The sequence below is a fragment of the Dromiciops gliroides genome, chromosome 4, assembly GCF_019393635.1.
Source record: "Dromiciops gliroides isolate mDroGli1 chromosome 4, mDroGli1.pri, whole genome shotgun sequence".
In the NCBI taxonomy this organism is placed as follows: Eukaryota; Metazoa; Chordata; class Mammalia; order Microbiotheria; family Microbiotheriidae; genus Dromiciops; species Dromiciops gliroides.
Genome location: NC_057864.1, coordinates 49,904,900 through 49,916,326, shown reverse-complemented (window position 1 = coordinate 49,916,326; position 11,427 = coordinate 49,904,900).

Below are 11,427 nucleotides of genomic sequence, written 5' to 3'. Positions count from 1 at the left end.
TGAGTTCAAATCCGACCTCAGACACTTAACACTTACTAGCTGTGTGACCCTGGGCACGTCACTTAACCCCAATTGCCTCACTAAAAACCAAACCAAAACAAACAAACAAAAAAAACACACGAAAGTAATAGGCACCAAATAAGTCAAGTTAAGCTAGCAAGAATTTGCTACATGTAAGTCCCTTGTATTAACCCCTAGGGCAATATGTTAAGCTCTGATTTTTAGTATTGGAATAGCATCTTTTTTTCTTCTTTTTTTTTCCTGCGTCACTTTTGACCTTCCTCAGTTCATCTTCCATCTATCCCCTACGTCCTGATGGCTTTAGAAGTATGAGACTATCTGTTGAGAAATTATAATTGTTCTTTTTCTATGTAATCTCATCTTAATACTCTTTAATATAGTTTTCCAGGACCATTTCTTTACATAGGGAAAGATAGAAAATAGGGTCTGTGATTTCGCTGGCATAGAGAAGTCCCAGGTGATGAAACACTTTCTATCAATTCAAATTGACACTGTTCCTGCTACTTTTTTTGACATTCAATGTAAATTTATTCTAGAATTAAATATGATATTTGAGGGTGAAATTATATTTATTGATAATTGGAGAATAAACAAGTTCTTTGATTATAGTATAACTATAGTTAAAGAGTTGTTTTCACATTTTTGAAATATGCATAGATATAAAACTCAGTTAATTCAATATTTCATTCAATAACTTTAATTGCATACCTTGCATGTGTGAAACATTATGCTTTCATTTTTTGGAAGACATTTTATTAAAAAGGACACATGTAAATGCCATGTCTTATTAAATTTTGTATATGTGTGTATGTGTATTCATGTATACATTCCCACAAGTACCCCATGACTGTTTACCATAACACATCTCCCTAAAAAAGGACCAGAGACTGAAATATTAGGAATTCAGATAACTGGGAGGGGGGTGTTGAAGAGAGGAAAAACAAATAAGTGGAAAATAGAGGAAAAATTTAAATTATGAATAAATTACATATGAACAATTTGTACCATTTATATAAGTTTAAAATCACATGTGTTTTGCTGGGTGAAGGAAGATAAATAGAGTAAATATCAAGGGGAGGGATTAAGATGGATGGTAGTACAGTTAACAATAGTAACTGGGAAAGAAATGATGAGCAGGGTGCTATCAGAAAGACATATGAAAAATAAAAACCATCAACAGAGATAGAAATGATGGTATCTGAATACAGATTGAAGTATAATTTTATTTGTTAACTCCTCTTTCTAAAGGTATTTTGTATATATTCTTTCACAACCTGACTAATGAGAAAATGTTTTGCATAATTACACATGTACGACTTATATTGAATTGCTGGTTTTCATAGGGAGGGATGAAGAGGGAAGGAAGAAGAAAATTTAGAACTGTGTAATCTAAGATTCTAAATGTGGATTCTAATGTGTTCCCCCAGTTTGGGGAAAACTGACTAAAAATCACTGATAAAACGAGTTTAGGTTTTAAGGGTTTATTGGAAAATAGAAAGAAAAAGATTGAGAACAGAATTCTAACAGCCTGGCATTCCTATCTCTCCTCAAATTTCCTGTGAAGTCCTCTGCCGCCACCACCATCAAGTCCGGAAGCCAAAAAAGGCCAGCACTCTCTGCGCAGGCTCCCTTTCCTCCTTCCTGTCTCCTCCCAGACCATAGGAGGCTCCTCCAGTTGATTGGCTGGTAGACTTGATAGACAGCACCCATGAGCAAACGTCATTTCCTGACGCCAAGGAAAAGCCACAATGCCTCTGAGGCATTTTCCTCATGGTGGAGCTCTCCACAGCAAGTCTCCAGTAGGTGGCGTCATTCCAATAATTACAGAACACAAAGTTTTAAAAAAGTTAATGTGAAAAGTAATGACGGGCAGGGGGAGTTTGGAAAGATCTGGAAGGACTTACATGAACTGATGCTGACTGAGAGGAGCAGAACCAGGAGAACATGGTATATAGTAACAGCAGCATTGTGTGATGAACAATGGTGACAGAGGGCTCTTTTTAGCAATGCAATGGTCCAAAGAACTTCATAATAGAAAATGTTCTCAACATCCAGAAAAAAGAACCATGGTTTAGGAATGCAGATTGAACCATACTGTTTATACTTTTGGGCTGTTTTTATTGTGTTGTTTTTTTTTTTTTCAGGTATTTGCCTTGTGCTCTGACTCTTCTGTCACAATATGACTATTGCAGAAACATCTTTAATGTGATTGCACATATTTAACCTATATAAGATAGCTTTCTGTTCTGGGGAGGAGGGAGGGAAGAGAGGGTGGGAGAAAAATTTGAAACTAAAAATCTTATGAAAACAAATGTTGAAAACTATCCTTATATGTAACTGGAAAATAATGAAATATTGAACAAAAAAAATGTAAGTGTATATTTTTCCAATGTGACATTGTGCTGAGTGCTTTAGTATTATTATCTCATTTGATCCTCAAATCAACCCTGGGAAGTAGGAGCTGTTATTATCTCCATTTTACAGATGAGGATACTGAGGCAGATAATTTAAATGACTTGCCCAAGGTCACATAGTATGTGTCTAAGTCTGGATTTAAATTTAGGTCTTCCTCATTCCAGGTCCAACACTCTATCCACTTTGCAAACATAGATGCTCAATACATAGTGTTTTATATACATAATCTCATTGGTTCTTCACAGCACTCTTAAGAGGTAGGTACCACAGATATTAGGAATAGCTTGGTGGCACAAGGGGCATAGTGCTAAGCCTGGAGTCAGGAATAACTGAGTTTAAATACAGCTCAAATACTAGCCATGTGTCTCTGGGAAAGTAACTTAACTCTGATTGCCTTAGTTTCTTCATCTTTAAAATGCAGTAGAGAAGGAAATGGCAAAGCATTCCAGTATCTTTGTCAAAAAAAAAAAAAACATGCCAAATGGGGTCACAAAGAATCAGATTTGACTAAAATGACTGGACAACTATAATTATTACAGATATTCCTTATTATATAGCTGATAGAACTGAGAGAAATTGAATGTGTTGTACATGACTATCCAGTTCTTAAGTGTTTTCATTAGAATTTAAACAGATCTTTTCTGATGTTGGATCATTTACACATTCCACTACACCAAGCTTAAACTCCAATAATGTCAGGAACTACAAATTTACTCATTCTAGGTATTCCCCTTGGACAGGTAGAAGTCATTAACAGATCATGCTGTTTTAAAGGGTATTTTTCACTGAAAATAATAGTCTTGCCAATGGCTATTGAAATCAGTAGAGATGATGAGAATGTTCTTTCTACTACACATTCCCTCTTGACACTGAAGGTGTAGAATAATAAATCAACAAGTGAGAATAAAAACAATAATTCAAATATTTATAGTATTTTGTTGGTTGGGAAAACACTTTACACCTACTATCTCATTTTATCTATTACTGTCTTCATTTTATAGGTTATGAAACCAACAGTTATTGAGGTGAGGTGAAAGCCTGAAGTTAGTAAGGATAGGATTGAAACCAAAGTATTCCTGAATTGTCCATGTTTAAGGCTCCATCCACTATATCATTCTGTCTTGCATAGAGAAGACTGGCAAAGTTTTGAATGGATAGATAAAGAAACCATTCATTAATTTTATCCTGAGTGAGACATAATCACTGTTTAAAAACAAAGCAAACAAAAAGAAAACCCCCAAACATCTATAAACCTAGTTCCTGAGCACCCTGGTTTGTTTTAAACAAAACTACATAGAAGTTCTAAGCTCTTGCTCCCAAACTCCCTCTTCCACCTTGTATCCATAAGGCATCTTTGAAGAAACTGAATTAATGCTGAAATTCTGAATAATCTGAGAAAAAGTGATACCTGTCCATTCTGTTGGTACCCATCTGAGGATAGTAGTAATCTTTTGATTGAATCTAATCATCATTTAAGTCAAATGCTTGATTAGCTCAGGTGGGGCGAACAAAAGACAAAAAGGGGGGGGAACGAAGAAAATAAAACAAAAGAGTCAAACAAGAAAATTATTTTAATGTGTTTTTTTTTACTGAGTTTGAAAAGTTATTTGATTGTTCGGGCAAGGTGGAGATAGACTTTGTATCTTAATGAGAAGATTTTCATGTATTTTTTTTAAGTTACTAAATCCTTCATCTTCCACTCTTGAGGCCATTTGATTTTTCAGGTAATTCTTTGTTCTCCCAATTACAGATCCTTGAAATGGGAGCCTTTTGCAGTCTCCCCTTTCTACTTCCAGTAAGGAACCATATCTCCCAATCCCATTTTCCTTTGCCTAAACCCAAAAAGAGCTCTCACCAGCTGCCATCTCACAATAAATACATAATGCATCTACCTCTACCATAAAGGAGGAAAGAAATAGTTTATACTATATAGAAGAGAGACATGTTCACTTTCTGGGTGAGAGCAGAAGGGGTAGTTCTTGAAAGAAAGGGGATTATCATAAAAGCAATCAACTAAGCATTGAATCCTGAATTTATCACTGTTTGATAGATGGGGAATATTTAATTGAGTAGGTGACTTTTTGGCTCTATCTTCATCTTTCTGTTTAAAATATGGCTAGTGATATTGTCAAACATGTTACAGGATTATGGTAAGGAACAAAAAATTTTTACACATGGAGTATTAATAATGAGGCATAAGTGAGATATCATTTATTAATTCCTTTAATATATCATAAAACAAACCTGCTTTACTCTAACCTATTGATCAGCTATTATTTCCATGGCTTTGCTTCTCTCTGAAACATAAAATCATATGATAGGATGGGAGCCTTAGTTGACATCTATTCTAATACTTGAAAAGTATCCTTTCTTATACTGTGTCTGTGTTTAAAGTTTTCCATTAAAGAGAAACCAATTGCTTCTGAAAGCAGCCAATAAACCTTTTGTATAGCTATAACTGTTAGTAATTTTTCCCTTCTACCAAACTTAAATTTCCCCCCTTTCTTCTTTTGTACATTACTCGTAATCATTCTTTATGATAATTCATCAAACATTTGAACATAGCTACCATCTCCCATTCTTCTTTGAGTCAGAATTCCTATGAGAAAAATAACCTCTACTCTTGAATAAAACAAACACACACACTCTTGAATACAAACACATACAAATAATGTATACATGTGACTTATTTTTTTAACAAAACTACATAGAAGTTCTAAGCTCTCCCTCCCAATCTCCCTCTGACCATGTATATGTGCGTGAATATAAAACACCTCATTTTGCCAAATAGATGTACTGAAGTACTTGTGAAATCTTTCTACTAGAAATAAGATAATGAATTTTAAACTTTTTATACCAGTCTTAGACATAAACTCTTGAAATATTTGGAAGAAAAGCATGAAGTGAAGCAAATAGCCTCAGCAATTAGCTACTATTTGTTGATATATATGTATGTATATGACAAAACAAGCAGAACAAGTTGACCTATCTAATGAGAACCACTAAGGAACATTGAAAAGTGGACAGCTTGGTTTTATTTAGTTAAAAGTTGTCATCTTGAACATTACCATCACTAATTAACTTCTCTGACCAATGTTTCTTTTGGTTTTTGCCCTCTGTCATTTTTCTCTTCTTCTACATTTTAGTATTTTCTTAGAGCTTTCTATACCACTAAGGGTTACTACAAACAGGTACAGAGATAAGTACATGGAAGTTAGTTGAAGAGAGAGTGAATGCTAAGACCTGACTAGATCAATAAAAGTATCTGGAAGGAGTTGACACCTGTATCTGTGTTGAGCCTTGAAGGAAGTTAAGATTCTAATACAGGAGGACATATTTTCCATGCAGGGAGTGCAGGCTATGTAGAGATACAGAGATGGAAAATGAAATGCTGAGACTGGGAAAAAAAAACTGGCAGGTCATGTTGACCACAGCAAAGACTGATTGAAGGGAAGAAATGGGAAATAATTCTGGAAATACTTCCTGGCTAAAAGCAGATCAGGAAGGACTCCAAATGCCAAGTTGAGGTGTTCATATTTTATCATAAAGGCCATAGGGAACCTGTGAAGTTATATTTTTTAAAGGGGAGTAACATGGTGAGACTTCTGATTTAGAGGACCGTTTTTGTCTTGTTTAAGAGGAATGGGTCAGAAGGGGAGCTATTGGGAGCAGTGCACCACTGAGTAGGCTATTATAATTATATTCCTCAATGTCCTAAAATGTCTGAGACAGCCACAGTACAAGCTGAGAGAACAAACAACTCAACCAATCTTCCAATATGTATTACAATCCTTTATAGCTCCACTATGGAATAGGAATTAGGAAGACTTACTAGAGGATAAGATGAAGGCATAGTGACTACTTCCATATCTTTCACTATGTTCTTTTCTTAGTTCCATATATTGTTATCTCTTAGAATATCTGACACATTCATTTTCAAATGTAAATTACAAAAAAAGTCTTCAAAATTCAAATTATGTAAGAGTTTTTCTTCTACATTGTATTATGCAAAAGAGATTCATATGATAATAGCATCACAGCTATAAAGTATATAGAGTACTTTGAGGCCATTTATCTTCATTTTATAGTTGGGGAAATGAGACTGAGAAAGGTTAAATAACTTTCAAGGCAACATAATAACTATCATGACTGTGATTAGAACTCACTTCCTCAGAGGAAATGTAGTCCCACCCCTATTCAATTTGAAATTCCCTTTCAGAAGACAGTTACATATGGAATCAGAGGAACCATTTTGATCCCAGCTCTCATCCTTACTCTATGACCTTTGAAAACCTCTTCTCTTATAGTGGTTTCAGTTTAATCATCTTTAAAATGTGAGTTTGGGGTTGATGACCTTTAAGTATCCTTTCAGCTCTAGCCCTATGATAATTTGATCTAACATGTATGATTCAAAAAGGTGGTGATTCTTTCCAAAAGATGGTGATATGATTTTTATTTAATCGAGGCAGGGCTGGGGAGAGAGGCGGGGAGAGGGACAGAGAAGCAGATAGAGACAGAGACAGAGAGACAAAGAGATAGAAACAGAGAGAGAGAGAGAGAATCTTTCTCCAAGGTGCCAGCCATTATGTTTTTGAAAAACATTTATTTTTAAAATTTTGCTTATATTGAATCAAAGTTTGCTTTTTGGCAGTTTCTGTATATTTCAAGTCAAGCTGGACAAGTATACTCCATGTTCCATGTGACTCCTATGATATTTAAGATAGCTATGTCTTCTTATCTCTAGACTGATGGTTTGTCATGGCCAAATCCTTTACTTACTGTGAAACTGACAGCATAGTATACACATATTTTGTATGTATTAAGAATCTATACTGAATAATTAGGCTATTAAGTGACAGCATATCTTTTGTTGATGCTACCTGCCTGACAATTGGTGCTTTGTAGAAAAAAGGTTATTCAAGCAGAGGATGATTAGAGTAGCCCATCTCTTGGTTGTGCTGGTTAAGTGCCTTACCTTAATTCAATATCATCTTATACTATTCTCTAATGCATGTAGATTTTTTTGTTCTCCCCTTTGTTGTTGACTATGCTGGCTCCTACCACTTACTGTACTGGGTGTTTAGCTTTCATAATCCTTTTAGTTCTGGTCCACAAAGTTATTTTTGAGCTGGGAAATTGGATAACTTTGAAGAAGTTGATTACCAGAAGCAGACAGGAACAATGTGGTATCACTGAACATAGGGTATCTGATTACCTAGAAATACAGACTTCTTGGTAGCATGGCATTTGAATTTCCTAGCAACAAAATGATGATAATAAGTACATTAGCACTCAATGTTAAATACTCCTAAAACAGGTGCATAGGACCAGATATGTCTGCATATTATTCATTTACAGAACTACGATTTTAAAAGACATGCAAGAATATTAGCACCGAAATAAAAGTAGGTCTAACAATAACAAGAATATTATTAGAGTATCTTTAAATGCAATAATAGATCTAGCCTTACACATACAGATAAGCAGGAATGGATCTGATTTGGTTTTAGAAACTCTAAATGACTCCCTTGGGATAAAATGATCTTGCCCAACCATTTGCCATTGTGTCTGAAATTCTAACAAGCTATCTCCTAGGACTTTTTAAATGATCTCCCTAAAGAGGAATTTGGGATAAAACTGACCCTGTCCACATCCATTGAATTAGAATAATTTACCAATAAATAGTACAATTTATTGGCTGAAGCACACTAAACATTCAGGCAATTTTCCAAGGGAGAGAGATAGGCACTGAATGAAAATTTAAAAGGAAAGGCATTTTCTAAAAAATGTCTAGCATAATATAATGCAAAAATCTTGGGTTTTAGAAGCAGAGGAGCCAGGCTCAAATCTTTCACCTTTTCTGACCACCTATGTGACAATGGCCAAATCACTTATGCTTTCTGACACTTAGTTTCTCCAACTGTAAAATAGAGTGGACTACATGATCTGACTAGAGGACTAGATGATTCACAGAATCATGAACTATGTTTCTATGACAAAACAACATGCAAATAGATACACAATGACTTCTTTACCTTTAGAATTTGAGAATTCAAATTTAACAGTAATCTTTTCAACAGACATAAACTTGTTTCCACAAATAAAACCAACAACTATTTATTAAATGCTTGTTATATGCCAGATACTTTACCAAATGATGCAGATACAAATCTAAAGAATGAAACAAACCCTATTCACAATATGCTTCCATTCTCATCGGGGGAAAATGAGCACGTAAAATATATGCATAAATCTATATGTGGACTCAATTGGCATATGAACAACAAGCTGATGTATTGATACTTTATTTAATTTTAAATTATGTTCACATATGTACATGAAATATGAGTGTGTGTTTGTGTACTTTTAGAAGGAGGGCATTAATAGATGAGGGAATCAATAAAAGCTTTCCATTAAACAAATGGTACCTGAGCTTCATCTTAAAGACAGGGAATAAAGTAAGCATGAGACTAAAATAAGGGCAAATTGTACAAAGTTATTGATGCATAAATGTATATAAGTGTTATTGTTATTTTTCAATCATTTCAGTCATGTCTGATTCTTCATGATCCCATTTGGGGTTTTCTCAGCAAAGATAATGGAGTTGGTTTGCCATTTCCTTCTCCAGCTCATTTTACACATGAGGAACCTGAGGCAAAGAGGGTTAAGTGGCTTGCCCAGGGTCACACAACTAGTTAGTTCTGAGGCCTGGTGCTCAATTGTGCCACTGTTATGTGTGTGTGTGTGGTGTGTGTGTGTGTGTACACACGCACATAGATATGCACTCACACATACACTCACTCACATAGATACACATGCACATATTATATACATAATTATATTATATGCATATTATATATTATGCATATAATTATGTACATAAAACAAAATAATAAATATAAAATGTATGTATAAATAACATTGTGTTCATTATGTAAATGTGATTATTCTTTAAATTTATAAAATTACATACACTTATTTTCTCCCCATGAGAATGAAAGACAAAAAGATTATTTAAATAATATTCTAAGAAAAATGCATTTATCATGAAGTGTATTGGTATAAATACCCATTCTGTGATGTTTAAAAAGTTTAAGAGACATAATTCCTGAATAATTTAAAATTGTATTAATAATGCTAACATTTTATTACTAAAAGAGGTCATTGGCACAATCAAGTATCAAAGAACCTTCATGGTCATAGACTCACAAATTATATGCCCTTGGAGAAGTGGGTGTTGCTGAGGGTGGCAATGAATTCAAATTGTTTGGACCAATAAGATATAAGAATTGAGCTAAGTTTTGAAACTATTTCCCCAGACTTTGAGGTATTTTAGTAGAGAGGATATCCTGGAGCTATTAGGAAAAAAAAGTATTTTTGCCTGTTCTTATCCTATCATTGAAGTAAATATCCCTTTGTAATGGCTGGCAGATATTAAATGGTGAAATGAAATCTATACTTGTCACTGACCTCACCTAAAAATGGACGAAGCACAATTTGTGACTTCCGAAACCAATAACCCTAGTAAAAAAGGCACCAGTAAGGATATGTGAAGATGCTCAGTAAGGGCTAATTTTGCTTTTAAGGTAGGAACCAGATTTTCTTTGCTTTTTTTTTTGTTGTTTGGTTTGGTTGTTTCTTTGTTTTTGAAGTGAGGAAAGCTATTTCGGGCCTGAATTCAGGCACTTGCTTACTGAGGCAAGAAGAAATCTAAGGTACCTTTATGAATGTTTCTTATTATGTTGAATCTGCATAACTTGATGATTGAGGACAATTGTGATATTTGCCTGTACTTGTGAGACTATTATATATGATCATGCTACATCGACTATTTTGAGACTCCTTCACAGGGATCAAGTTGATGAGGGAAAGAGCATGTCCCAGCAGTGTTAGCAGGGATGCCTGTTTGTTTGTTCTTACTCCGTCTTTGAAGTATATATCCCTTTGTAAAAGCTTTTTTAAACAAACTCCATTTAATAGGTTAAATCTTTTGGGAATTATAGGTTCAGAGATTTAAAGCTGGAAGGGAAGTTAGAGTCCATCTAGTCTAACCTTCTCATTTCACAGATGAAATACTGAGATAGAGAAATGTTAATTATTTACCAAGGTTATATGGTTAGGAGACATATGTGGCAGGAATTTAATTCAAGCATCCCAATGTTGAGCCCGTGGTCTATATACTACCCCATTTTTATCTGTGTAATACTAAGGCCTGGATTGACTTCATTTAGAACATCTTGTCCATTACTTCATAGACTTTTTCGTTCATCTATAACAATCTTATTACCTAATTATCTCCATGGGAGCTTTTCCTAACCAGGCTTTTTCTCACCTTCCCAGTTTTCACAATACTTTACCCTCTCCTTTTAATCTCCTTTTAATTGTACTTCTTCATGGTACTCACAGTTGAAAGGCAATTACTCATTTCTATAGCTTTTCTTTGGCCATCATGACTGAAACAGCAGCCAACTGTATAGGAGCAAAGCTAATTCTAGGGTCAAATCCAAGGCCAGCTATCTTAGCCTATATAATGTCATGCGCTAATCTGTGAATAGGGACATGCACCTTTTTGTCTTTCTAAGAGTAGGGAGGGTATTGTTTCCATGATCAATAAGTTACACCAATGTACTTCATTTAAATGCCTTTATCAAGAGAGAATATATTTCAAATGAATCATTTGAAGCTAATTGTGAACAAGGTCTGGCTATCTCTACTGAACCAAACAACCAAGGACATGTCACATTTGTTGAGAATGGCTAAGGAAGAAAGAAAGGCACATCCTATAAGATCTAGTTTAAAAATAGAGCTTAGAATGTCTTCAAGCTTAATGGTAAAAGACTTCCAGGCAAGCTTCTGGGAAGGAATTACCTTAAAGCAGGGAGGAAAGGAGAATCCCCTTGGCAGAAGGTATAACTTTTGATTTTTAAAAGATAAAATAAATTGTATTTCGTGGTCTCAGAAGAACTCCAGAACAGCTGACTCAGAAACTGA